General features: G+C 36.7%; 1 pseudogene; it reads right to left on the bottom strand.

The window, feature by feature from the left end:
- Positions 1–27383, bottom strand: part of LOC122225957 — a 79538-nt pseudogene that overhangs the window by 40293 nt on the left and 11862 nt on the right.

Below are 27383 nucleotides of genomic sequence, written 5' to 3'. Positions count from 1 at the left end.
CAGATTCTGTGTCTCCCTCTCTCTGACCCTCCCCCATTCATGCTCTGTCTCTCTCTCTCTGTCTCAAAAATAAACATTAACAAAAAATTTAAAATACAGTGTAATATTAAAAAAAACATATAGTGCAATATTAGTTTCCAGTGTAGAATTTATTGATTGATCGCTTACATACAATACCCAGTACTCATCCTACTGCTTTTTAGATCTTTGGTCTATGTGTTACTGAGAGAATGTATTAAAATATCTTTCTATCATTGTAGAACTATTTATATTTATTCTTCATTTCTGACAGCATTTGCTTTATAAATTCGGGAGTTATATTAATAGGTGCATATAAATTAGAATTATTTTATGTTCTTGGATTAAGCATTTATCATTACGAATATCTATGCTTAGTAATGCTTCTTTTCTTAAGGTTTACTTTGTCCGATATTAGTAAATCTATTCTAGGTTTATTTTAGTTTGTGTTAAAAGCTGTATCTTTTCTTAGAGATTTTTACTATAAACTTTTCTATGTCATTGTATTTAAAATATTCCTCTTATGAGCAGCATGTAGTTGGATTTTAGTGTTTTTGAGTGTGATGATATTTGTCTTTTCATTTGAATATTTAATTTGTTTATATATAATTACTGTTTTTGACTGAGTATTGTAAAATTTTGTTTTTTCTCTATACTAGTTTCTTAGCTCCACATTTTTTTTTCTTAAAGTATCTCTTGTTGACTGCTTCTCTTTTCTTAGTGAAATAGGAAGTCAGGTCATCAACTTAGAGTAAAGATGAAGGAGGAGATGATGGAGTTTTGGAGAAGAGAAAAACAGATTAAGGCATCTAAGATCAGAAAAGGAAAGTCTAAGGGAATGCAGTGGGACTGCTAGGTAGCACAAGGGTCCTCCTGGTGTTACTGGTCAGGAAATTAGAATGAGACCCATCAATTTAGATGTGTGTTTTTTCTGGAAATATTCAGCTGGATAAAGTCAGGTGTGAAGTAGACAGAATTTAAGATTTAATCATTGTTGCAATTTTCCCAAAACGGTATAATAAATGGAGAGTTGGCCAAAGGAAGTGATGGTATTCAGCAAGAAAGCGATTGTGATGATGAACCAGAGTATCCAAACTATGTTAAGAAGGGGGTGAGGTCATAAAGTCCTAAAAAGCATACAAAGATAATTTCTTTGTCTTTTTGTTTTGTTTTGTTTTTGGTCTTAGCAAAATCAAAGAATTGATGGGAGGTAAGGTACTAAAAAATAAATAATATGGAGAGATGGGAGCTGCTGGCTGGAGAGTAGTATACTTAAAATTGAGATTGTGTGGAACATGTACTTACTGTTAATGACAAGGGATAAGCATGTGTGTGAGTGGCTGAAGTAGGGTGAGAGGATCATTAGAGGTGAGAAGTTTAAGAAACTGAGTGGGCAGTGAACTGAAACAATTATCTATAGGAGTAGTGTCAAAAATATCACAGAAATAGATTAAAAATAACTCTTTTCTTATGAATATTATTGTTGTGAAACCCACAGACTTCTGAATTATTCTCCATAATCATAGAAGAACTGTGGTTACTGGAGCTTTAAGAGGAAAGAATAGATAATGTAGAATGGTAAATTAGTAGAACCCATAAACAAACACAGAAATAATAATAGCGATGCAAAATACAGCAAAGCTCTCTCTTAATTCTATAAGGATATCAAAACTCCTTCCGGAACCTTTCCTCTCATCTGGCATTCAGGAATAAGCAACATACACTATTGTCTACAATTCATGGTTGAGAAAACATGCAATATGTTTTGTTAATTATAAAAGTAATTTGCTCCAATTTTAATTAGAAGAAATGATGATAGTTCTTTTAAATATTTTTCCAAATCTTAATGCAAAATATCTTAGGTTGTCAGAGTAATTCACTGTTTTCTTTTTAAGATGAGAATCTGTGGATGGAAAGATTTAATTTTGATGGTGTCTCTTTAAAAAATTAGAATCCTGAGTACTATTTTTTACACTTAGATCAGTGAGCTTATGATAACTACCTTTTCTCTGTTATCAAATTTACTCATATAATTAAATTTTGTATAGTGTTATGCCTTTTATGGTCTGGCCTATGATTGATGAGGTAGAGTTTCCTGTTAAAGAGCATATAAGAATAAGGGTTGTGTTTTATAGGTTTAATTTTTTCCTTCGATTTTTTCCTAATTCTCTTAGAATCATCCACTAATTGCAGAAGGCTATTGAGTTTAGGAGTTTACTTTGGGAAGTTATGTTAATTAAAATAGTTGTACAAACACCTGACTTTTTTAGCAGCTGGTTTTCCATGGGGCATTGTGCAGAGAGGAGACATTGTTGGAAATGAAGGCAGTGGATATATGGAGGTATAAGAGATCCTTAGTTGACCTTCCTAACCAGTTAAGGAAAAGAAGGCCCTCTGGGAAGGTGGTATTGGGTAGTGAAGTCAGTCTGTATCTGTTGCTTAGGGACTGGGTGACCTTTGGCTAATCCTTTAGCTCTCCAGAGCTTCAGTTTTCTCAGCTATAAAATGGAAATAACATGGTCTATCCTGACTATTCCAGAGGTATATGACTGTATTGAGACATTAAAAATATGTGAGTAATATCAACCACACGATTTCTAATCTCCAATTAAAATCTGATGCCTCCTGTTTCCTGCTCTTTCTAATGGCACTCAGTCTCACACCCTCCAGTACTGTGCATCTGTGCTAGAATAAGTTTGGAAGGTGGTAGGAATGCTGGGTCTGGGATTCCTACCCTACCTGGACAGCCACTTGGCACAATGTCTGGCATAGAATTAACCTTCACATATGAATGAATTACTTAATTATGGACCACACTGAATTCATTAATATTTCCCCCCCTTACATTAGCATCTAGGCCCTTTTAAGTGTTAAGGCCAAATTTTTCCTGACCTCCCTTCTAGCTCTGGGAGGTTAGGTAAGGGTGTATAATTATGTTGAGGAATTGTGAATGCTTTGCCAGTGGATGGTCTTAGGCATACCAGTGCTGAACAGTAACCTAAGACTGAATGCCCTAGTAAATTCTCCTTTGATTGTATTCTCTGTTGACTGACACATTTCTGGTTCTTTTCATCTAGCAATGTGGGTGAGGTATCCACTCTGGCCCTCACTGTAAGCGGACCACCGTTATTAAAAGTCAGTTTGGAACTCCACTTTGGAAATCTCTTGTGTTCTTATGGCATTTGTCCTGGTCTCTTGAACTCTCAGAGTTCATCTTGAGACTTAATACTTAGCTTTTACTGTCTTCTGCACGTCACATGAGTTGATCCCTGGAAAGTTATTTCTCTGTGCTGAATGAAAGTTCAGTCATTTGGGGGGTGGTGCTTGCACCTTTTCTTCCACTTTTTCCCTTTCATTCCTTTCCTCCCTCTCCTTAGATGACCTTCTCTCCCCTCTCTCTCCTAAAACTCAGCCCCAAGTCTGCATCACCATGTCTAGTGAACTGCCTCCCAGCGGATCAGGAATGAACTGTGCTCAGCTCCCTGCTCTTCTCCCTTGAGAGATCCTCCTTTCTGAAGCTCAGACAACTTGGGATCAGGCCTCTATTTAAAAAGAGCAAAGACTAGGCTTTTGAAACCTTTCCCATGGGCTCTTGACTGAATGATTTGATTGGTGCAGGGAGACTGAGAGGATGACAAAGCTGTATCCAAACTGGTGTTGGCTTATCCATGGGGGAGGGTTGCTCTTTTTTTTCCCCAGAGCTCGTCCCCTTCCTCCCATGCACATGCACTTCGTTGAGCTAAAGCTGTACAATGGTGCAGCCTTGATTTATGAGGGCTGTGTTTCTTCCCTGATCCTGGCTGGCACAGTACTGGAGGCTTTACTTTTATGTGTCCACATTAGGGGGCAACTGGCGACCAGCTGTTGGAAACTGGTTTAAGAAAATAATAAAAATAAAAATACTCTTGGACTATCCTGTCATTCCAGGTTTCTGGTACCTGCCACCAGCCTTGGTATAAATAAGGGAGTCTTTCCCCCTTGGAATGAGATTTCTCTCTGACAAATAGATTTATATTGTGCTGGAATGATTGGTAGGTACCAGGGGGATCTTGCCTGAAGGCTAAGTTAATAATTGAGACCGTTAGAACAATAACTCACATGGTCCCCACCTCCTTTATCCATGAAAGGTCCCCAAGTGCTGCATATTGTAATGTGCTCCCAAGTGCGAAGCTCCTGCTAAACTCAACTATATCTGGGGTGGAAGGTAACACCTGGAGAGACTGGACATAGGGAGGGCCAGCACCTTACAGAGCTCCCCACCCAGATGAGGGGTTATCATAGGGGCAGGAGCCAGTGACAGAAAGGGGCAGGTTGTTTGGGGGAAGGGGCACCCCCCCCACGTACATGAGCAGTGTTGTAGAGAGGGAGAAGGGTAACAGGTCTCTTTAATGACCATGATTCTCTGAATGTTCTGGGTCACAGGTTCTTTGTAAGTATTTTGTGTGCTATTGATATGATACCTGTCAACCACCTCAAGACATTTATTTATTACTTATTTGTTTAGAATTCATGTGTTGCATTCTTTGAAGAAAGACTTGAGATAGCTTGCAATAAAATACATGTAGAACAAGACAGTTAATATTTAAATAGAAGGTTGAAAGTCATGTAGACTGAGGACAAAATAAACATATCAAAACCTTAAGCCAGCATTTGTCAAACTATGTTAACTTGCTCGGTGAGTTCTGTTGGGTGTAAATAGGTATTTCTTGAAAAGGTTGTTCTGTAATCAAACAAATTAAGTAAACTGAGTGGAGAAAAGCTAAACATGTATGTTTTTACTGAAAAATTCCCCATATCCTTTAATTTGCTTAAAAGTACTATAAACTTTCAAGAGAGGGATACCACTGCATGTTTTTTCATGGTGTTCTGCAGAACATGCTTTGTGAAAAATGGACCTATGCCAAAATGATTTCTGGAACAGAGCAGCAATTTAAATTCCAAGCTCCTTAGGCATTAGGCAAAAAAAAAGAAAAAAAGACATTTATGAAGAAGGAATACAGCTCATTAGATAAGAATGACACTTAATATTCAAAATAAGTTTAAAGGATTTATTCCATGTATCCTTATTCAAAGGGTACGAGATAATATTATGGGTATTGTCATGAGCAGTGGCTTTATAGAAATGGCAGACATGCTTTCATTATGGCTATTTCTTATTTTGACCTATATAACACAATATGGAAAACATCGAGGAGGGCATCAAATTAAAAATTACAAGTTCCGGGGCATCTGGCTGGCTCAGTCAGTTAAGCATTGGACTCTCGGTTTGGGCTCAGGTCATGATCTCATGTTCGTGAGTTTGAGCCCCACATTGGGCTCTGTGCTAACAGTGCAGAGCCTGCTTGGGATGCTTATCCTTTCCCTGCCCCTCCCCCACTCACACTGCCTCTGTCTCTCTCAAAAAATAAATAAACTTAATTAAAAAAAATACAAGTTCCTAGAAGGTAGGATTGCTAGATAAAGTATAGGATATTCAGTATAGGATATTTTAATGTCAGACAAACAACACATTAGTTTTTAGTATAAAAATGTCTAAAAATGGCATAGGATGTATGTATATTACAAAAATTTTCACTCTTTGGTTAAAATGCAAATTTAAGTGGGTGCCCACATTTTTATTTGCTAAATCTAGCAACCCTACCACAAGGTCAAGTTCTGAGCCATATGTTTGAATCATCTAGCAGCCTCCACTAGGCAATAATCACTGTGCCTGGCATTGCCATAGCCCTCTTTCAATTGACCCACACAGATTGGAGAGTCTACAAGTTGTCAAATCTGTCTTCACCTGCTCCCCCTGCCCACCACCACCAGTCTTGGAAGTCTTAGAGTTCTAGCTCTTACCTTTGCATTGCCCTGGGAGTTGGGCTGGTTGACCCTTCAGAATACTCTCAGCCCTTCAGTTCCCTGAAGTTGATGGTCAACCTTAAGAAGGAACATTTATTTGGTTGTCATGGGCCAGTGAGGATTTTACCTCCTAGGCAAGCTCCCCCAGTATTTATCGCACCATCTCTGCACTTGTAGTATATTATTAGCCTTTTATGCCTTCTCTCACCTGTTGAAATGAGAATGCAAGGTCTCTGGGCCTCTGCAGCCCTTTCCCTTACATTAACTTAAGTCACACCAGATGTGGGCCTTTACTGCTTAGGAAGACTAATTGATTTCACTAGTCACAATACTTCTATTGTTTTATTTTTTTAAAACACAAATAAACACTGTGGTGGATTTTCTCCTCCTTCTCCCTCTCTCCTCTTGCCAAAGACCCAAAGGTTATTCAATTAAAAGTGTCCAGAAAGTGTGATGAAAAATCCATGGATGGAGTACATCTACTGTTAAAGAATTAAAAAAAAAAAGGCAAGGAAAAAAGAAAGGAGGAGGATAAAGGGTTGTAGGGAAGAGGGAAGGAAGCCTCTCAGGGACCAGCAGTAACTCTGATGGATGGCTGGTGTGTGTAAGACGTTATTATTTGTTATGTGAGTGTAGGGAGATGGCAGCCGAGCTGAGCAATACACCTGCTGGGCTCCAAGAAGCCAAAACAGCTGCACACATTGATTTAGAAGCTTGCTACTTGGGGCTCCAGGAACGAATCAAGCGACAGCTCATAAAAAAAGAGGGTTTTATGATTCTCCCCCCTCTTTCTGTAAGCAAATGGCCACATCATATGTTTTCCTAACGCGGTCATAACTCAAAATTAAATCCCAGCCCAAGGTGTCAGCCTGGTGCCATGTCAGGATTGTAACGGCTTGTTTTAGAGGTTGCCATGGAGATCTGGGAGAAAGGATGGGGGGCAGGTCTTGGGAGGTGAGAAGGGGTACAAAGTGTTCTTTGCCCCAGTGTGGCTTAGGCACTTAAGGACAATTAGCTGTAGGGTTTTGTTTTGTTTTAAAGAAGTGAGGGACCTAGCAGTGTTTAGTTGGTGATTTTATGCCAATTACAACCTCAGTTCATAGTGTTAAAATGCAAAGCACTGTCCCACTAGGGAGTTACTCCTGCCAAAGTGAGTAAGGGTGAGTTGTGGAGCATGTGCTGCCAACGTGAGGCTCTCAGGGGCAGTCTGTCCTCTTCACACTCCCAAGTCTGGTTGTTGATTACACAAAATGGAATGGAGTCAAAATATTTTTGGTAAATGTTGAATGAAAGTGCTTGGTCATGAGGAAAAGAGAAGCTCTTCAAGAGGGATATCAGCTTTCTCCCAAGCTACAGCCTGCATATGCATGGCCAAGGGGCTGTGGGCCCCACTGATGTCAGACAAATCTCTGTGCAGTGCTCACCACGAAGGTGATAACAGTCTGAAGGACTGTCAGAAAAGCTCTTCTGTAGGATTCCATGGTTACCATGGATTTCATTCACTTATCAAGTAGTTATTGGGTATTAGACACCTTGAAATGGCATAATGAGTATTCATTAGTGAACAGATGAATAAAAGAATATGTGAATGGAAAACATGGATATATGCCTCATTGCTAATAGCTCTGTAACAGCATAATCACAGCAAGAGAAAATAAAATAATGCCATTCTTCCAAAGCCCAAATCTACATAATCCCCAAGGTTCAGATATGAGTGAAGGTTCTTACCTTGACATTTTTGCTTGCAGAGAAGTCATCCATCAACCCGTGTTCCACCATTACTTGGAAGGCAACACATCTCCAGCCCAAGCACTCTCCTGAATTCTCACTCTGCATTTCCAGCTGCCTATAGCACATTGCACTTAAATGTCATAGTAGCTTTTAAACAAATTATTCTCCCATTTCCTAAATCACTATTGTCTTCGTTTTCTGCTTTTTATTATAGCACCATGGTAGTCTAGTCATTAAAGCTCAAAATATCAACTACAACTTTGGTTTCCTTTCTAGGTTCAAATAGACATTACACACTCTCCTTCTTTCTTTCACAGTGTCCCTCAAGTTTATAACTTCCTTCCCACCTCTGCTATCATTTCCTAGTTCAGGACCGTATTACCTCATGCGTCAGCTGCACCCATTGCTTCCCATTCAACTTCTTTCCCTCTAGTCTCTAAGTTCCCATTCCATCCAGCACTTACAACACACCCAGAACCTTGCTGCCAGGGTCAATTTCCCCCATATGACGTGCTTCCAAAAGCTCCAATCACTCCCTTATTTCCCATAGAGTAAAATCCACGTGCTGTCTTCTGGCATTTAAGGAATGATCTTGCTTTTATAGCTCTATTTCCTACTGGTAACAGATATAAATATTCTGTGTTAGCAAAAATAACATTAAGTAGTAGTAAATAAAATTATCAAATATATGTATCCGTCACTGTGCTGAACGTTTTACGTGCATAGTTTGTCTTTCTGTTCTTAACAGCATTCCTATAAGGTAGGTGCTATTATCATTTCTTTTAAGAAGATGAAATTGAGGCACAAAGAAGCTATATGTCTTGCTAACGGGAAAGCTGGAATTTGATGTAGGCAGTTAATTCTGACCCTACGGGCTCTTGGAAACTGTACCACCACCTCTTTGTAACAGTCTACTCTGTCTCCTGAAGATATCTTGTGCTCTGCTGCCTCACTGCCTTTGCTTGACTACTTTCCTTTTGCCAGACTGCCTTCTTGCCTTTCTTTAACATAATTTCAAGCGTTTCTGAAGTTCTATTCAGATGTCTACTCCTCCATTAAACATATATGTCCAAAAGGAATTCTCCTTCCTCGGGTCATGATCTCACATTTCGTGGGTTTGAGCCCTGCGTCGGGCTCTGTGCTGACAGCTCGGAGCCTGGAGCCTGTTTTGGATTCTGTGTCTCCCTCTCTCTCTGCCCCTCCCCTGTTGACACTCTGTCTCTGTCTCAAGAATAAATAAACATTAAAAAAAAATTATAAAAAAATTACTATAGTATCTACTGTTTCCACTGCTGATTGACTTTCATGCCTTATCAGATATCCATATATCTTATTCTTCTCTAGATTCCCCTCATTACTGGGCACAGTAACATCTGCCAGTTCTTACTCAAAAGTTGCTAATTGACTGAATGAAGAACTCTGAAATGAACTATACCAGGTCATCTTTCACATCTTATTCTCTATCCTTTCTCTTGGTATTAAAACTTGATTTTGCACTAGTTTACTTTTTAAAAAAATCATCCTTTAACCTTCTTTGGACTGTAATTTGACCCCTTGAAACTCTCTGGGTGCTTTCCTTTTTCTTAAACCCCTAGGAAGTATTCAGCAGATGAACAGGAAGGCATTGTGCCTGATAGTAGAGTAGACAACATCTGGCTCTCGGGCTATTCCATTAAGTTATCCAGGCAGTACTTCTCTTCCTTTGATACCCTTTTCAAGATGGCAGACTATCTCTTCCTTCCTCTGTTAGTCTTGAATTTCTCTGCTCAATGCTTTTACTAGAGTGGCTTCCTTGGGCAGTGCTCCCATATGTGGAACTTAGCCTCGGCTTTTCCCAGGTCAACATCCCTCAATTGTAACATATTCCCATGGGAGCCTTCTTGACTACTGACCTGTGGGAAAACAAATAGTGAGTGCTTAGATTTCAAAGACTTACAAGGTGCTACATCTTCCAAGAATACCAAGAAACTTTTTTAAGTGTGTCTAACTCCGAGTTTCAAATGGTGTGACATTTCAGGGCTTATGGGGGAAGGCAATCAGGGAGTTGTGTGTGTAGCAGTCTTTCTGCTACATGAAAGACTGGCCCGGAGCACAAGCATTTACTCCTTGGCCCTGCAAGCAAATATATCATGCAAATATGAGAGTTGCCAGAACGAAAAGAGTTAGTACACTTTGTCAACTATTAAGTGCTTCCTCTGCAGAAGCATAGCTGCCTCTACCAATAGCGCATACTAGGAATCATAGTTTTTGAAAGAGGGGTATCTAGCATGTGAATCATATAGGTGATAAGTAGGAAAAGTGCATCTCAGGGAAGCTGAGAAGGGACACTGGATTTTAGCAGTGGTAGGGAAGGAAGAGAGCTTGTCAAAAGCCTCATAATAAAGTTATCTAATCATCTATCATCATCTGTTAAGATGGTTATGTTCCTGAGAGAGAAGACATGCTAAACCACTTTAACTCAAAAAACAAATTATGAGTTTATTTATTGTTGATTAGGACAAAAATCAGTCATCTGATTACTGAGAGATTAGGTATGAAAGTTTTGTTTTATTAAGGCTGGGGATGAAAAGCATCATAGGTTTTTTTGTTTTTTGTTTTTGTTTTTTTTTGCATGGGGTTTTGCTAGGAAAGCCTGGATTTAGGAGGGAACAATATATGCTGGGCAGCAATCAAGACAGCAAAGGAACACAAAGAGCCTGGAGGAAAAAAAAAACATGGAAGATGGCTGCAGAAACAACATGGTAACAGATTCGAAAGACACATTTCCTCTGGTTCACTCCCTGCCCTAGTTAAATGAATCATTTGGCGTTAAAACTTCAAGTAAATTTAAGCAGATTACATATCTATATCCTGAACCACATATCCCTTAATTCTGAGCACTTAACTCTGCTATGTTAGGGCAGTCTCAGCTCAGCTGAGTATTTATATAATTAGTTGTGTGACAGGGTGATACATTAGGTCTTTCTGTTTTTCGTGTGAAATATGAATATGACCATAGAAATTTTATAAGTAATTGATACAAAGTATTTGACATCAGTTTACACACATAAAACACTAAACACTACATAAGAGAGCTATATTTCTAGGAATATGTTATTAAGTATTTTCTTATGAAGAGTGTATTTTCCCACAGGATACTCCTAATATTCATCTGCTATGTGAATAAATTATTAAGCTGTATGTCTTGTAAGGGCTATAAGGCTAACAGATGAAATGAATTGATGAGTTGTTTTCATTATGCCTATGACTCCCTCTAATTATAAGCATTTTATTAATGCATTTTTAATAGCCTATGTCCCTTAGGGAACATTTTCAAAGTATTCCATCATATTCTCTTAAAGCCTTATTTCACATTAGTAATAGAATGAAGCCTATAGTTTTCAAGGCCCAGCCCAAGAATTTTCAATCCTTGCTTTTTATTCGTCCATTCATTCAGCAAACATTTATAAAATGTCTATTATATGTCAGGATTATAGCTACATGCTGATGATAAAACTTGCTATCTAATTACTTTACCCCATCCTGGCCTACATACAAATACTTACTATCTGGTTTTGTTAGTTTGCTTAAGTCATGTACATGACCATTAAAAAACTCTAATAGTTTACAAATTCCTAGGAATTTTATTCTATTAAATGTTATTTTAAGTTAAAAAATAGTCTGTGGGGGCGCCTGGGTGGCTCAGTTGGTTGAACATCTGACTTCAGCTCAGGTCATGATTTCACAGTTTGTGAGTTCAAGCCCCGCATCGAGCTCTGTGCTGACAGCTCAGAGCCTGGAGCCTGCTTCCGATTCTGTGTCTCCCTCTCTCTCTCTGCCCCTCCCCTGCTCATGCTCTGTCTCTCTCTCTCTGTCTCAAAAATAAATAAAACATTAAAAAAATTTTTTTAAATAGTCTGTGATCATATATCTATATGTGATTTAAAGAATAATAATAAAATTAAAACATGTACCCATCACTCAACTTAAAAAGAAATATATTTTATGACAGAAGCAAAAATAGATAATGGGACTACATCAAAGTGCAAGCTTCTGCACAACAAAGGAGATCATCAACAAAATGAAAAGGCATCCTGTAGAATGAGAAAAAGTATTTGCAAATCATGTATCCAATAAGGGGTTTAATATCAAAATATGCAAGGAGCTTGTGTAAGTCAATAGCAAAAAACAAAAACAAACACCAAAAAAAACCCAACTCAATTTAAAAATAGGCAAGGACTTAAATAGACGTTTTTCAAAAACAACAACAACAACAAAAGACAGCTAACAGGTATATGAAAAGGTGCTCAGTATCATTCCTCGTCAGGAAAATACAGATCAAAACCACAATGAGATATCACCTCACACCTGTTAGTATTATGAAAATACACAAGAGATAACAAATGCTGGCAAGGATATGGAGACAAGGGAGCCCTTTTGATATGGAGAAATATGGTGGGAATGTAAACTGGTGCAGTCACTATGGAAAACAGCATAGTAATTTCTCGAGGAATTAAAACTAGAATTACCACGTAACTCAGCAGTCTTATTTCTAGAGATGAGGAAAGGAAATGAAACAGAATCCCAAAAAGATGTCTACATTCCCATGTTTGCCACAGCATTATTCACAATAGCAGAGATATAGAAATAGCCTGAGTGTTCACTGATGGAAGAAGGGATAAAGAAAATATAGATATATCTGTAGAGGAAGAGAGAAAATGGAATATTATTCAGCATTTAAAAAGAGGAAAATCCTGTCATCTGAGACAACATGGATGAACCTGGAGAGCATTATGCTAAGTGATGTAAGCCAGACAGAGAAAGAAAAATACCACATGGTGTCACTTACATGTGGAATTAAAAACAAAATCGGACTCATAGACAGAGAGTAGAAGAGTGGTCACCAGGGGCTGGATGGTGGGGAAAATAGGGAGCAATTATGAAAAAAAGCACAATGTTTCAGGAAAAAAATATTTCAACAATTCCTTTGAAGCATCTTTTGCTTCCTTTCCAAATTACAATAACTTTCCTTCACTACTAGAGGTAAATGCTAATCTGAAATTCTTTTTGGCTCAACATTGTGATTTTTGTCTATGTCGTGTATGTTTGACAAGTTCAGTCATTTTCATTGCTATATACTATTCTATAATTTGTTTTTAAAATTTTCCAAGAATGGATATGTGGCTGGTTGCCATTGTTTTTTGTTTCTTTGTTTTGTTTTTGTTCATTTTGTGTGTTGTTTTAATTGAGAATAATTCTGCCATTAACATTCTTATCCACCTGCCCTGTTGCATTATAGGCAAGTTTCCCAAGGTGTGTACTTGGGAGAGGAATAGCTATGTTGTAGGGTATGTGCTCTTTTTTTTATTATTTAATGTTTATTTTTGAGAGAAAGAAACAGAGCACAAGCAGGAGAGGGGCAAAGAGAGAGGGAGTCACGGAATCCGAAGCAGGCTCCAGGCCCTGAACTGTTAGCGCACGGCTTGAACTCACGATGCATGAGATCATGACCTGGGCTGAAGTCAGATGCTCAACCGACTGAGCCACCCAGGGCACCCCAGATATTTGCTCTTTTAACTTTACTGGATAACCCTAAATTATATCCATGGTGTTTGTACCAAAGTATACTGCTACCAGCAATATATGAGTTCTCAATATATGAGTTAGTTTTTGACCTTCTAGTGAACATAAGGTATATATATATATGTATATATATCATTGGGGTTTTCATGTGTATTTTCTTGATTGGTAAAAATACATATTCTTATATGTTTTTTGGCAATTTCTGTTATTTATTTTTCCTCTTCTGTGAAATGTTTATTCATGACATTTTATCATTTTTTGTCTTTTTCTTATTGATTCATTGTGTGTGTGTGTGTGTGTGTGTGTGTGTGTGTGTGTGTGTGTGTTTGGGCTTGGCTTTTTACTTTTGTGTTTTGAATTTTGATGAACCAATGTTATTAATTTTAATGTAGTCAAGTGTCAACTCCTTCTTCCCTTTAGAACTGCATTTTTTTGTCCCTTAAAAAAAGTCTTCTAGCATCATGAAAATATCCTCCTTCTTAATCTGTCTAGAACTGATTTTTATATATAATGGGAAGTAGGGATCCAATTTCAAATTTTTGGATCTAATTTCAAGTTTTTTTTGTATATGGGAATCCAAGTATTTTAGCACCACTCATCTGCGCTTCTGTTACAGTTCAACTACCACTATTTCTGTGGGTCTTTTTCTGGACTATTTATTCTGGTCCATTGATCTGTTGATTCATCCATAAATAGATAGTATAATTCTACCTTAATATTTCTGTTTTTCTTAAACTCTCTGACAAAGAAACACAAAGCTTCCCACATGTCATTCTTCTTCATAGCGTTTTGTTTTTGTTTTCATGTTTGATCCTTTTGCTTTCCATTTTTTAAATTAAATCTTACATGGGTAATACATTTAAAGTAAATGTCTTGAAAAAGTAAAAGAAAAAAAAAAACCATAAGGGAGTATGCTGTGAAAATTCATCCTGCTGTCTCTGTTCCCAAGCTACACAGTTCCATCCCTATAAACAGCTGTTATTACTTTCTTCAGGGTCTTCCCAAGTATATCCAGGACATTTTATATATATCAGGACTATATGTGACTATATCTCTTTGGTCATGATCGCAAGTGCAGTTTGGGGATAGTCCATATTTTGCTTTATCTTTAGTAATAGATTTATATATCTTTCTTATTAAAATATAAAGAGCTTCCTTTTCCTTTTGTATGACTAAAATATATTCCATTTTAAGACTATACCGTAATTTATTTTATCAATTTCTTAGTGGTCATTTCTTTTCCAATATTTTGCAATTAGAAAAATGCTGACATTGCTTTTTTTTCAAGTTTATTTATTTATTTTGAAAGAGAGTGAGAGCACAAGTAGGGGGAGGGACAAACAGAGAAGGGAGACAGAATCCCAAGCAGGCTCAATGCTGTTAGCACAAGCCCAACGTGGGTCTTGATTTCTTAAAGTGAGATTATGACCTGAGCCAAAATCAGGAGTTGGATGCTCATCTGACAGCCACTGAGGTGCTCCTGACATTACTCACTTTTAACATACGTTTCACACCATGCAAATATTTTCTATATAGGATAAATCCCAATAAATACAATTGTATGCATTTATAATTTTGATAGATATTGCTATCAATTTACATTCCTAAAATCAAACTAAGAAATATGAACAGACCAATAAGCAGCAAAGAGATTGAATCAGTAATCAAAACCTCCCAACAAATGAAAGTCCAGGGCCAGAGGGCTTCCCAAGGGAATTCTACTAAACATTTAAAGAAGAGTCAATACCTATTCTTCTCAAGCTATTCCAAAATATAGAAATGGAAGGAAAACTTCCAAACTCATTCTGCTAGGCCAGCATTGTCTTGGTTCCAAAACCAGAAAAAGTCCCCCTTAAAAAGGACAATTACAGGCCAATATCCATGATGAACATGGATGCAAAAATTCTCAGCAAAATACTAGCAAATCAAATACAACAGTGCCTTAAAAGAATCATTCACCACCGTCAGGTGGGATTTATTCTTGGGCTTCAAGAGTGTTTCAATATTCACAAATCAATGTGATACACCACATTAACAAAAGAAAAGATAAGAACCATATGATCCTCCCAGTAGATACAGAAGAAGCATTTCACCAAGTACAGCATCCATTCTTGATAAAAACCCTCAACAAATAGGGATAGAGGGAACATACCTCAACATTGTAAAGGCCATAAACGAAAGACCCACAGCTAATATCATCCTCAATAGGGAAAAACTGAAAGCTTTTCCCCTACTGTCAGGAACAAGACAGGGATGTCCACTCTCACCATTGTTATTTAACATCGTACTGGAAGTCCTAGCCTTAGCAATCAGATATCAAAAAGAAGTAAAAGGCATCCACAGTGGCAAGGAAGAAGACAAAATTTCACTATTTGCAGATGACATGATACGCTGTGTAGAAAACCCAAAAGACTGTACCAAAAAATTGCTAGAACTGATACATGAATTCAGTAAAGCGACAGGATACAGAATCAATGTACAGAATTCTGTTGCATTTCCACACACCATTGAGGAAACAACAGAAAGAGAAATCAAGGATGATCCCATTTACAGTTGCAGCAAAACCATAAGATACCTAGGAATAAATCGAACCAAAGAATTAAAAGATCTGTACTCTGAAAACTATATAAATTTGTGAAAGGAATTGAAGAGGACACAAAGAAATGAAAAAACACATTTCATGCCCATGGATTGGAAGAACAAATATTGTTAAAATGTCTGTACTACCCAAAGCAATCTACACATTTGCTCCCTATCAGAATAACACCAACATCTTTCACAGAGCTGTGACAGACAATCCTGCAATTTGTGTGGAGCCACAAAAGACTCCAAAGCAATAGCCAAAGCAATCGTGAAAAAGCAAAGCAAAGCTGGAGGCATCACAAGTCCAGACTTCAAGCTATATTACAAAGCTGTAGTCATCAAGACGGTATGATACTGGCACAAAACCAAACGCATAGATCAGTGGAACAGAATAGAAAACCCAGAGATGGACCCACAACTATATGGTCAATTAATCTTTGACAAAGCAGGAAAGAATACCCAGTGGAATAAAGACAGTCTCTTCAGCAAGTGGTTCTGGGAAAACTGGACAGTGACATGCAGAAGAATGAACTGGACCACTTTATTACACCATGCACAAAAATGAATTCAAAATGGATCAACGACCTAAATGTGAGACAGGAAACCATCAAAATCCTAGAGGAGAACACAGGCAGCAGCCTCTTGGGCCTTGACTGGAGGAAATTTTTATTAAACACGTTGCCAGAGGCAAGGGAAACAAAAGCAAACATGAACTATTGGAACTTCATCAAGATAAAAAGCTTCTGTACCTAGAAGGAAACAATCAACAAAACTAAAAGGAAACCTTCAATATGGGAGAATATATTTGTAAATGACCTATCTGATAAAGGGTTAGTATCCAAAATCTGTAAAGGACTTACCAAACTCAGCAGCCAAAGAACAAATAATCCAGCTAAAAAATGGACAGAAGACATGAATACACATTTTTTCCAAAGAACACATACAGATGGATAACAGACACATGAAAAGATGCTCAGTATCACTCATCATCAGGGAAATACAAATCAAAACTACAATGAGATACCACCTCACACCTGTCAGATGGCTAAAATTAACAACACAGGAAACAACAGATGTTGGTGAGGACATGGAGAAAGGGGGACCCTCTTCCACTGTCAGTGGAAATGCAAACTGGTGCAGCCACTCTGGAAAACAGTATGGAGGTTCCTCAAAAAGTTACACATAGAACTACCTGACAACTTGGAATTTATTCAAAGGATTACAAAAATGCTGATTCAAACAGGCGCATGCACCCCTATGTTTATATCAGCATTATCAACAAAAGGCAAATTATGGAAAGAGCCCAAACATCCATCAACTGATGAATGGATAAAGAAAATGTGGTATATAAATAAAATGAAATATTACTCAGTCATCAAAAAAATGATATTTTGCCATTTGCAGTCACATAGATGGAGCTAGCATGTATTATGCTAAGTGAAATAAGTCAGTCAGAGAAAGATAAATACCATATGATTTCACTCATATGTGAAATTTAAGAAATGAAACATGAACATAAGGGGACACACACACCCAGAAAAAAAAAAAAAACACAGAGGCAAGCCACAAAACAGACTTAACTATAGAGAAGAAGCTATTGAGAAGAAGTTGATGGAGGGGGATACAGGTGGGGGATGGGTTAAATGAGTGATGCGTATTAAGGAGGGCACTTGTGATGAGCGCTGGGTGTTAGATGTAAGTGATGAATCACTAAATTCTATACTGCAACTAATATTACACTATATATTAACTAGCAAGAATTTAAATCGAAAATTGAAACAAAAAGAAAGTGCCCATTTTTCCACATTTGACACCACACCGTGTTATCAACTTTGCTCTTTGCACACTTAAGTGAAAAATAGTGTAGAATTGAATCTTTATGTTTGTTTGTTTGTTTATTTATTTTGAGAGAGAGGGAGAGACAGAGCATGAGCAGGGGCGGGGCAGAGAGAGAGGGAGACATAGAATCCGAAGCAGGCTCCAGGCTCTGAGCTGTCAGCACAGAGCCCGACGTGGGGCTCAAACTCGAGCCGAAGTCAGATGCTCAGCCGACTGAGCCACCCAGGTGCCCCTAGAATTGAATCTTTAAATAAAGTGTTTCTTAACATTAGTATAGTATTTTTCTTACCATATGTATCTTCATATTTTTAAGAGCTATTTGTATTTCTTTTTTTGTGACTTGTATATTAAAATCATTTTTTTCTAGCCTGGGTGGCTCAGTCAGTTAAGCATCAGACTCTTGATTTCCACTCAGATTATGATCTTACAGTTTGTGAGATTGAGCTCCACATTAGGCTTTGCACAGTTATCTGGGAGCCTGGTTGGGATGCTCTCCTCTTTCTGCCCATCCCCCCATGAGCTCGCTTGCTCTCTCTCTCTCTCTCTCAAATAAATAAACATACATACATAAATAAATAAATAAATAAATAAATAAATAAATAAATAAAATATTTTTTCCCAGTTTTCTGTTGGATCTATTCATTCTTTGTAGTAATTTTGTAGGAGTTCTCTATATAGTAATAAAATTAGTCCTTTTCCTGTGATAGATGTTGAAAATATTTCCTCCCAGTTTATAATTTGTCTTTTTATTTTCCTTTCCCATCATGATATTCTGCCACACAGGAGTTTTAATTTTTATGTTGTTAAATATATCAGTGTTTATTTTATGATTTCTGTGTTTAATATGTAGTTAGAATGCTCTTCTTCATGCTCCTAATGTTGTAAAAAGTTCCCATGATTTCTTATAGTACCTTGTGTTTTTATATTTCTAATTTGAATATATTTTTTATTTGGAATTAATCCTGGCAAAATATAAAGTATGGATTTAAAATTCAAGGTATGATTTAAATAAATAACTAATTTATTTCTAGATGACTACCTGTTCTCCAAGTAGATATATTAAATAATGAATCTTTTCTTCACTGATTAGATATACCACATTTGTCATATATTGTATCTGTTATCTCCTGCTGTGTAACAAATCATTTAAACATTTAGCATCTTAAAACAATAACCACTTTATTTGGTCACAGTGGACTCAGTTGGGCAGTTCTGCTGGTTGCATGTTGGGTCACTCAGGTGATAGGGATTTATTGGTCAAAGGGGTCTCTGCTACTTTCTTGAATTTATCTTATTGTTTATAATTTTAAAAAATGTATCATCTTGGGTTTTCCATTGAACTATTATGTTGTGTGAATGTAATGATAATTTTTTCTCCTTTCTAATTTTCACATTTTAAATTTATTTCTATTGTCTCATTGGGTTTCCTAGTACTTCCAAATAAAGTTAAAAAATAGTGGTGACCTTGGGGCAGGGGAAGGAAAAAATAAAAAGTTAGAGAGGGAGAGAGCCAAATTATAAGAGACTCTTAAAAACTGAGAATAAACTGAGGTTTGATGGGGGGTGGAAGGGAGGGCAGGGTGGGTGATGGGCATTGATGAGAGCACCTGTTGGGATGAGGACTGGGTGTTGTATGGAAACCAATTTGACAATAAATTTCAGGGGCGCCTGGGTGGCTCAGTCGGTTAAGCATCTGACTTCAGCTCAGGTCATGATCTCACAGTGTGTGGGTTCGAGCCCGGCATCGGGCTCTGCGCTCACAGCTCAGAGCCTGGAGCCTGCTTCGGATTCTGTGTCTCCCTCTCTCTCTCTCTGCCCCTCCCCTGCTCATGCTCTGTCTCTCTCTGTTGCAAAAATAAATAAAAACATTAAAAAAAATTTTAATTTCATATTAAAATAAATAAGTAAATAAATAAACAAACAAACAAATAGTGGTGATAGTGGGTGTCCTTCCTCTTTTTTTTTAAAGAACATTATTCAGGTATAAATGATTACAAAGCACTGAGTATATTTAATGTGTTTGATTTAATGAGTTTGGGCATATGCAAACTCCCATAATACCACCACAAGCAAGGTAAGACATATCCAACACCTCTCAGAGTTTCCTTGTGTCTCTTTGGTTTTTTTTTTGTTGTTGTTGTTGTTGTTGTAGGAACATTTATCCTTTTAAATTTTGAAGTGCACAATACTATATTGTTAACTATAGCCACTGTTATATAACAGATCTAGAATTTACTAATTGAGCATCAGTGAAACATTATATCCACTGAATAACAACTCCCTATATTTCCTAGTCCCTAGCCCATAATAACCACTATTGTATTCTCTGCTTCTATGAGTTTGACTATTTAGGATATCCCATATAAGTGGAGTCATGCAGTATTTATCCTTTTGTGTCTGGTTTATTTCACTTAGCAAATGTCCTTGGGGTTCATCTGTGGTGTGGAATATTGCAAGATTTCCTTTTTAAAGCCAAATACTATTCCACAGTACATATTTTGCACACTTTGTGTATACCTATTTTTGTATACCTATTGACCATTTTTTTGTATACCTATTGACCATTTGCATGCCTTTTTTGGAAAAATATCTGTTAAGTTTTTTGCCCATTTTAAAAATAGGGTTGTTTTTTACTATTGATTTTTAGGAGAACCTTATATATTTTGAAAATTAACCCCTTATCAGACATGGTTTGCAAATATTCCTCCCCATCTGCAGGTTGCCTTTCCATTCTGCTCATTGTTTCCTTTGCTCTGCAGATTTTTTAGTTTGATGTAGACCCACTTGTTTGTTTTAGCTTTTTTTTTTTTTTTGCCTGTGCTTTCGGTGTCATATTCAAGAAATCATTTCCAAGACCAATGTCAAGAAGCTTATCTGTTTTTTTTTCTATGAGTTTTACAGTTTCAGTTCTGATGTTCAGGTCTTTAATCCATTTTGCACTGATTTATGTATGATGTAAGGTTGGGGTCCAATTTCATTCTCTTGTATGTGGATGTCCAGTTTTCCAGGACCAGTTGTTAAAGAGACTATTTTTTCCCCATTGTTTGTTGTTGGCCACCCCTGTTAAAGATCAGTGACAATATATGTGTGGATTTATTTCTGGGGTCTCTATTCTGTTTCAGTGTTCTATATGTCTTTATGCCAGTAAATTACTGATTTAATTACTATAGCTTTGTAATATACTTTGAAATCAGAAAGTATGATGCCTCCAGGTTTGTTCTTTTTTTTATTATTTATTTTGAGAGAGGGAGAGAGAGAACATGGGACAGGGGAGAGAGAGAGAGAGAGAGAGAGAGAGAGGATCTCAAGCAGGCTCCACACTGTCAGCACAGAGCCTGATGCAGGGCTCGAACTCATGAACCATGAGATCATGATCTGAGCTGAAATCAAGAGTCAGATGCTCAACTGACTAAGCCACCCAGGCACCCCGCGCCTTTTTTTTTCTTAGATCACTGTGGCTGTTCTGTGTCTTTTGCAGTTCCATATGAATTTTATTATTGTTTTTTCTATTTCTGTAAAAAGTTCTATCAGAATCTTGATGGGGATATCATTGAACCTGTACATTGCTTTGGGTAGCATGGACATTTTAGAAATATTAACTTCCAAATTATGAACACAGGTTATCTTTCCTTTTATTTGTTTCTTCTTCAATTCTGTCATCCATGTTTTATAGTTTTCAATGTACAAGTCTTTTACCTGTCACAAAAGGAGTATTAAGCAGGAAGCTGACAGCAATAAACACCTACATTTAAAAGACAGAAATGTTTCATATAAACAACCCAAAATTATACTTCAAGGTACTAGAAAAAGAAGACCAAACTAAGCCCAAAGTCAGCAGAAGGAAGGAAACAATAAAATTATAGTACAAATAAATGAAATTGAGACTATGAAAATAATAGGAAAAAACAGTGGAAAAATAGGTCATGTTTTGAAAAGACAAAATTGATAAACCTTTATCTACACTAAGAAAAACAAAATTCAAGTTAATAAATCAGAAATGAAAGAGGAAATATTGCAAATGATACCACAGAAATACCAAGGGGCATAAAAGATACTATGAAAAATTATATGCCAACAAATTGGATAACATAGAAGAAATAGATAAATTCCTAGAAACATACAAACTACCAAGAATGAATATTGAAGAAATAGAAAAGCTGAACAGACCAATAATAAATAAGGAGACTGAATTAGTAATCAAAAACCTCCCAACACAGAAAATCTCATGACCAAATGGCTTAACCAGTGAATTCTACCAAATATTTGAAAAAGAATTAATGCCAATGTTTCTCAAACTCTTTGAAAAAATTAAAGAGGAGGGAACACTTCTCAACTCATTTTATGAGTCCAGCATTCTCCTAATACCAAAGTCGGACAAAGACGCTACAAGTAAAGAAAACTACTGGCCAGTATTTCTGATAAACATAAATGTGAAACACACACACACACACACTCTCTCTCACACAGAAACTAGCATAGCAACACATGAATAGGATCATATTAATATGATCAAGTAGGATTTATTCCTGGAATGCAAGGATGTGTCAACATATGCAAATCAGTCAATGTGATATACCACAGTAGCAAGATGAAAGATAAGTCACTCTCAATAGATGAAGAAAAAGCATTTGACAGAATTCATCACCCTTTTATGATAAAAAAGCTCAACAAACCAGGTATAGATGGAATGTACCTCAACATAATAAAGGCCATTTATGTCAAGCCCACAACGTACATCATATTCAATGGTGAAAGATTTCCTGTAAGATCAGGAACAAGACAAGGATACCCACTCTTGCTACTTCTATTCAAAGTAGACTGGAAGTACTAGCCAGAGCAGTTAGGCCAGAAAAGGAAATAAAAGGAATTCAAATCAGAAAGGAAGAAATAAAATTATATTTTTGGAGATGATGTGATCTTATATGTAGAAAAACCTAAAGATCCACCAAAAAAACTGTTAGAACAAATAAACTGATTCAGTAAAGTTGCAGTATACAAAATCAACATAAAAAAATCAGTTGCATTTCTATATATAAAAAGGAACTATTTGAAAAATAAATTAAGGGGGCGCCTGGGTGGCTCAGTAGGTTGAGTGACCGACTTCGGCTCAGGTCATGATCTCGCGGTTTGTGAGTTCGAGCCCCGCGTCGGGCTCTGTGCTGACAGCTCAGAGCCTGGAGCCTGCTTCGGATTCTGTGTCTCCCTCTCTCTCTGCCCCTCCCCCACTCATGCTCTGTCTCTCTCTGTCTCAGAAATAAACATAAAAAAAATTAAAGAAAAAAAGAAAAATAAATTAAGAAAACAGTCTGATTCACAAGAATACCAAAGGAATACAATTCCTCTTCTATTCTTGACTTTAGATGGAACGCTTCTAATGGTTTCTCTATTAAATGTAATCTGTGTTTCAAGCAAATAAATACATTTTATCACATTAAGGAAATTTTCATATCTTTATATTTTATGAGTATATTTTAAAATTCAGGAAGGGATGCTGAATTGTTTCAAACAGTGTTTTAGAATCTATGAAGATGATAAAAGATAGGCAGTACACCATAGTGGTTGGGAAGATAAGAGTCTCAAGTCAGTCATTGCTTGGGTTCTGGAAAGTGTATCTGTCACTTACTAAGTGTATAATCCTGGGCAAGTTTCTTAATGCTTCTCAATAGCAATTTTTTTATCTATAAAATAGAATAATAATTCTTATTTCATATAGATGTCACAAAAAATAGTGAGTTAACATATGTAAAGTGCTTAGAATAATGACTAGTACATAGGAAACACTGAGAGAAGTGTAACCACTATAATATTGTTATTTTTCTCATTTGATCAATTCTGTTGGAAACTTCTGTGCATTTCTTAAATAAATCTCATCTAGCTATTAGTTTTTTAATACCTGAATTTTATTTGTTAATATTGCACTGTGCTAATATATTAGTTTGGTCTGCAATTTCCTCTTCTTAGGGAATCTTTTACATGTTTTGATACCAATGTAATACTTAAGAAAATGCATCCATTTTATACATTCAGGACCAGTTAAGAACTTCTTAAATATTTGGCATAACTTCCTTATGAAAACATCTGGATCTATAGTATTTTTTAAATTCAAGTATAAATAACATACAGTGTTCTCTTAGTTTCAGGTGTACAATATAACGATTCACCACTTGTGTACATTACTGAGTGTTCATCACGGTAAATCATGAAGGGGTACCTCATTAACAACTTCTGTTTCTTCCATAGGATTGTTTAGATTTTCCATTTCTTCTAGAGTTAGATCTTATAATTTATATTTTCTAGATAAATGTCCATTTCAATAAAGTTTTAAAATTTGTCTCTAAAACATTAGGCAAAGAGTATATAACCTTTTATTCTTCTCTAAGTCTGTGATTATTTCCTTATGACAATTTCTTTTGTGTGTGATTTTGTGGTTTCTCTCTTTGTGTAGTTTCATTCAATTTGTTGGCTAGTGGTAACCATTGTGGGTTTTTCCCAACTATCAGCTTTGAATTTTTTTGATATGATCTTTCCTATTTATCATCTATTAGCACACAAATGTTTGCCTTTTCTCTACTAATTTTCTTCTTCCCTTGTTTAAGTTAGTTTTTCCTTTTCTAATTTCTTAGGTTAAATACTGATTTTTATTCTGTATTAAAATAAATATTTAAGATTACAAATTTTCTTGTGAGCCCTGTTTTACTTGCTAACTCATAGATCCAGTACATAGCATTTCAGGAACTTCTGTTTTTTATTTCTCTAATTTGTATTAGGGTTTTCTTTTTCATTTAAGAATTCTTTAAGTAAGAATTCTAATTTCCAAGTGATGAACTATTCTTTGTGTTCTGACTAGATGTTAATTTCCAGTTATATTATATTATGTTTAGAGGATATAATCTGTTAAGATTTCCACTTTGGGGAATTTGGAAGTTTTCTTTGTGGCTTTATATTTGGCTAATTGTGGGAAATATTTTATGGGTTTAAGCTATCATAGTCAGAGAGTTATATAGATGGAAGTTAATATAAATGGGGTAATTAAAGTCTGTTGTCACTAGTTTGTTTCTACCAATTCTTCCTTTTTATCTCCTATAGTTTTTGCTTTATGATGTTAAATTATTTGCTATAACTGTTTAATATTTATTGTTGATAGAAAATTTAACATTACAAAGTATTCTTTGTTTTCTAATTTTTTCAAGTTGAATTTAATCTTGTGTTAAGATTAGACCTTCATCTTCTTTTTGTTTGCATCTACCTACTGTATATTTGCACAGTCTTTGATCATGTTTTTTTTCTTTAATGTTTATTTTTGAGAGGGGGTGAGAGAGAGAGAGAAAGAGAGAGAGAGCATGTGCACAAGCAGGGCAGGTGCAGAGAGAGAGGGAGACACAGAATCTGAAGCAGGCTCCAGGCTCTGAGCTGTCAGCACAGAGCCCGACGCGGGGTTTGAGCTCATGAACCATGAGATCATGACCTGAGCGGAAGTTGGACACTTAACTAACTGAGCCACCCAGGCACCCTGATCATCAGTTTTTTCAGTAACTTTATTTTAGGTGTGTGCCTTATTTTTAGTGTTAAGTGTGAGTTTGCTTTGTTGTCCAGTTGGAAAGACTTTTTCTTTTATTAGGTAACATTAGTGCATTACATTTACTCATTTAACATAGATGTTTTCTTTTAGTGTTGCCTATTAATTTCTGGAATTTCCCCAGTTTAAATAGCTCCTAAAGAGCCTTGCCTATTTGGCTTTTTATGAGTGCTTCTTTTAATATTTAGGAAGATTTGTTTCTGGATATAATCTGTTAGTACTCTGGCCATTCCCATTCCCTGTATTTTCCTGAATTGCAGAAGTTGGAAACAAAAAAACTCCATTTTCTTTCTTCTCTTGCTGCTGGGTTTGATTGGAAATTAGTTTTTTTCTAGAACAAAACTGTGACAGGAGGTCAGTGACAAAAACTTGAGTAAACCAGACAGGTTGGCACCAGCAAGGTGGCAAGTAAAATCGGAGACATGTGAGTATTTCCAGCTTACAAGTTACAAGAAAGGCCCTTTCCAGATTGCATGGCCCTTTCTAGATTGACTAACTCCCAGGTACAAAACTTAGACTACAGCTTTCTCTTTCTCTTCCCATCTATACTGATCTCCTGGACTTTAGAGCCAGTGACTATTTTTGGGCTAATAGTATTAGCATGGCCTTTTTAAAAAGTAGGTAGCCCTCTGGCTATGACTTTTCAGTCGTAAAGAATGTCAGTATCATACAGATCCCTCATGATTGACCAGAATTCAGCTCTGGCCTTGTCGTCCATTCCTTTTAAATTCTTAAACCAAGGAGGACAATTCCGAATAAATAATTGAACAGACATCCTGTAGTTTGGAGAAGTTGTAGGTCACTTCCAGGAAAATATCCTAAGGGAAACTAGAATGTCTAACAGATTATTGTAACCCTTCACACATAATCAGGAAGAACGAGGTTAATGTCATTGCCTATGTCAGGCTTAATCTGGTTCCTGGCTTTGGGTGAGAGCAATTTCATGGAGTGTTGAAGGCAGACATTAAAAAAAAAACAACAACAACAACCAAAGTTGGAAGCTAAATGAAGGGAGAATATAGGAGCAACAAGTACACCACTTTTTCCCAGAGTAAAGGGGAAGAGAGAAGCAGTGTGGTCACAAGAACAAAGTGGAATAAGGGAGAATTTTTAAAATGGAACCTATTGGAATATTTCCATTCTGATGGGAAAAACTGAGTAAAAGAGTGAAGATACGGAAGAGAGGAAATGAGTGATGGAAATCCTCCCGGAGGTTCTAGAGCACAGGTAGGATGAGGAACATCAGGCACAAGGAAGACATTTATTCCATCATGTGGGGGAGAGGGAGGCAAATCTGGATGACCATGGTCAAGTCTATACCTTTTGTGGCAGAACATTGAATGAGTCCTGAAAGAGAGTAAGAAAAATGAAGTGTGATTTTGCTCCTGAGGAGTTTGGAAAAGGTTTGGGATAGCTTCTGTGGATAGTAATCATAAAAGATACGGGTAGGAAATTTTTTAAAATCAATGTTCCTAGCAACAGTCCTGACCTGATCTTGAAGGCACTTAGTGAATTTTGTCCACATTTTGATGTTAAACATGTCTACTTTTAAGACTGCCTAATTCTATTGTGAGGTCCCCAAATCTTACAAATTTGCTTCTTTTTCTGAGATCTTGTACCCCTTTTATTCAAGTTCTTGTTACTGGCCTCCTAGTTTGTTCCCAAGGCTGAGTTTTTCTGTTTACTGAATTCTTGTTCTCAAGTCCCTAGGCTAATGACCCATCTGATACCCTTGTATAGCAGTTATTTTTTGAAGCATAACAAAAACAAACCACTCCTAAACTTAGTGGCTTAAAACAATAACCATCAATTTAGTGTATAATTCTGTATGTTAGTAATTTGAACGTGGCTTGGTTGGGTAATTCTTCTTCTGATCTTGGCCAGGCTCACTCACATGCTGGTCAGGTAGATGATTCTGCTTCTGATGGTTGGTAGGTGTCTGTTGGCTTGGGTGATAAGGGTGACAGGGAAAAGCATCTCTCATCATTCAGTAGGCTTGGAATCTTCACATGGTGGTGATGGTCAGGGTTCCAATATCAGGAGAGAAGAGGTAAGCCCCAGTGAGCAAGTTATTTTCAAGCATCCACTCGAAACATGACAGAATAGGTTAAATGGTCAAATGGGTGGAGAATCAATGGATGGAGAATAGATTATACCTCTTGAAGGGATAAGCTGCAAAGTTTACATGGCAGAGGGGCCATTTTTGTGATCAGCTACACTGTACTTCCTG

The sequence above is a fragment of the Panthera leo genome, chromosome C1 (assembly GCF_018350215.1).
Source record: "Panthera leo isolate Ple1 chromosome C1, P.leo_Ple1_pat1.1, whole genome shotgun sequence".
NCBI classification, from domain to species: Eukaryota; Metazoa; Chordata; class Mammalia; order Carnivora; family Felidae; genus Panthera; species Panthera leo.
This window is presented reverse-complemented; position numbering and strand designations above follow the sequence as displayed.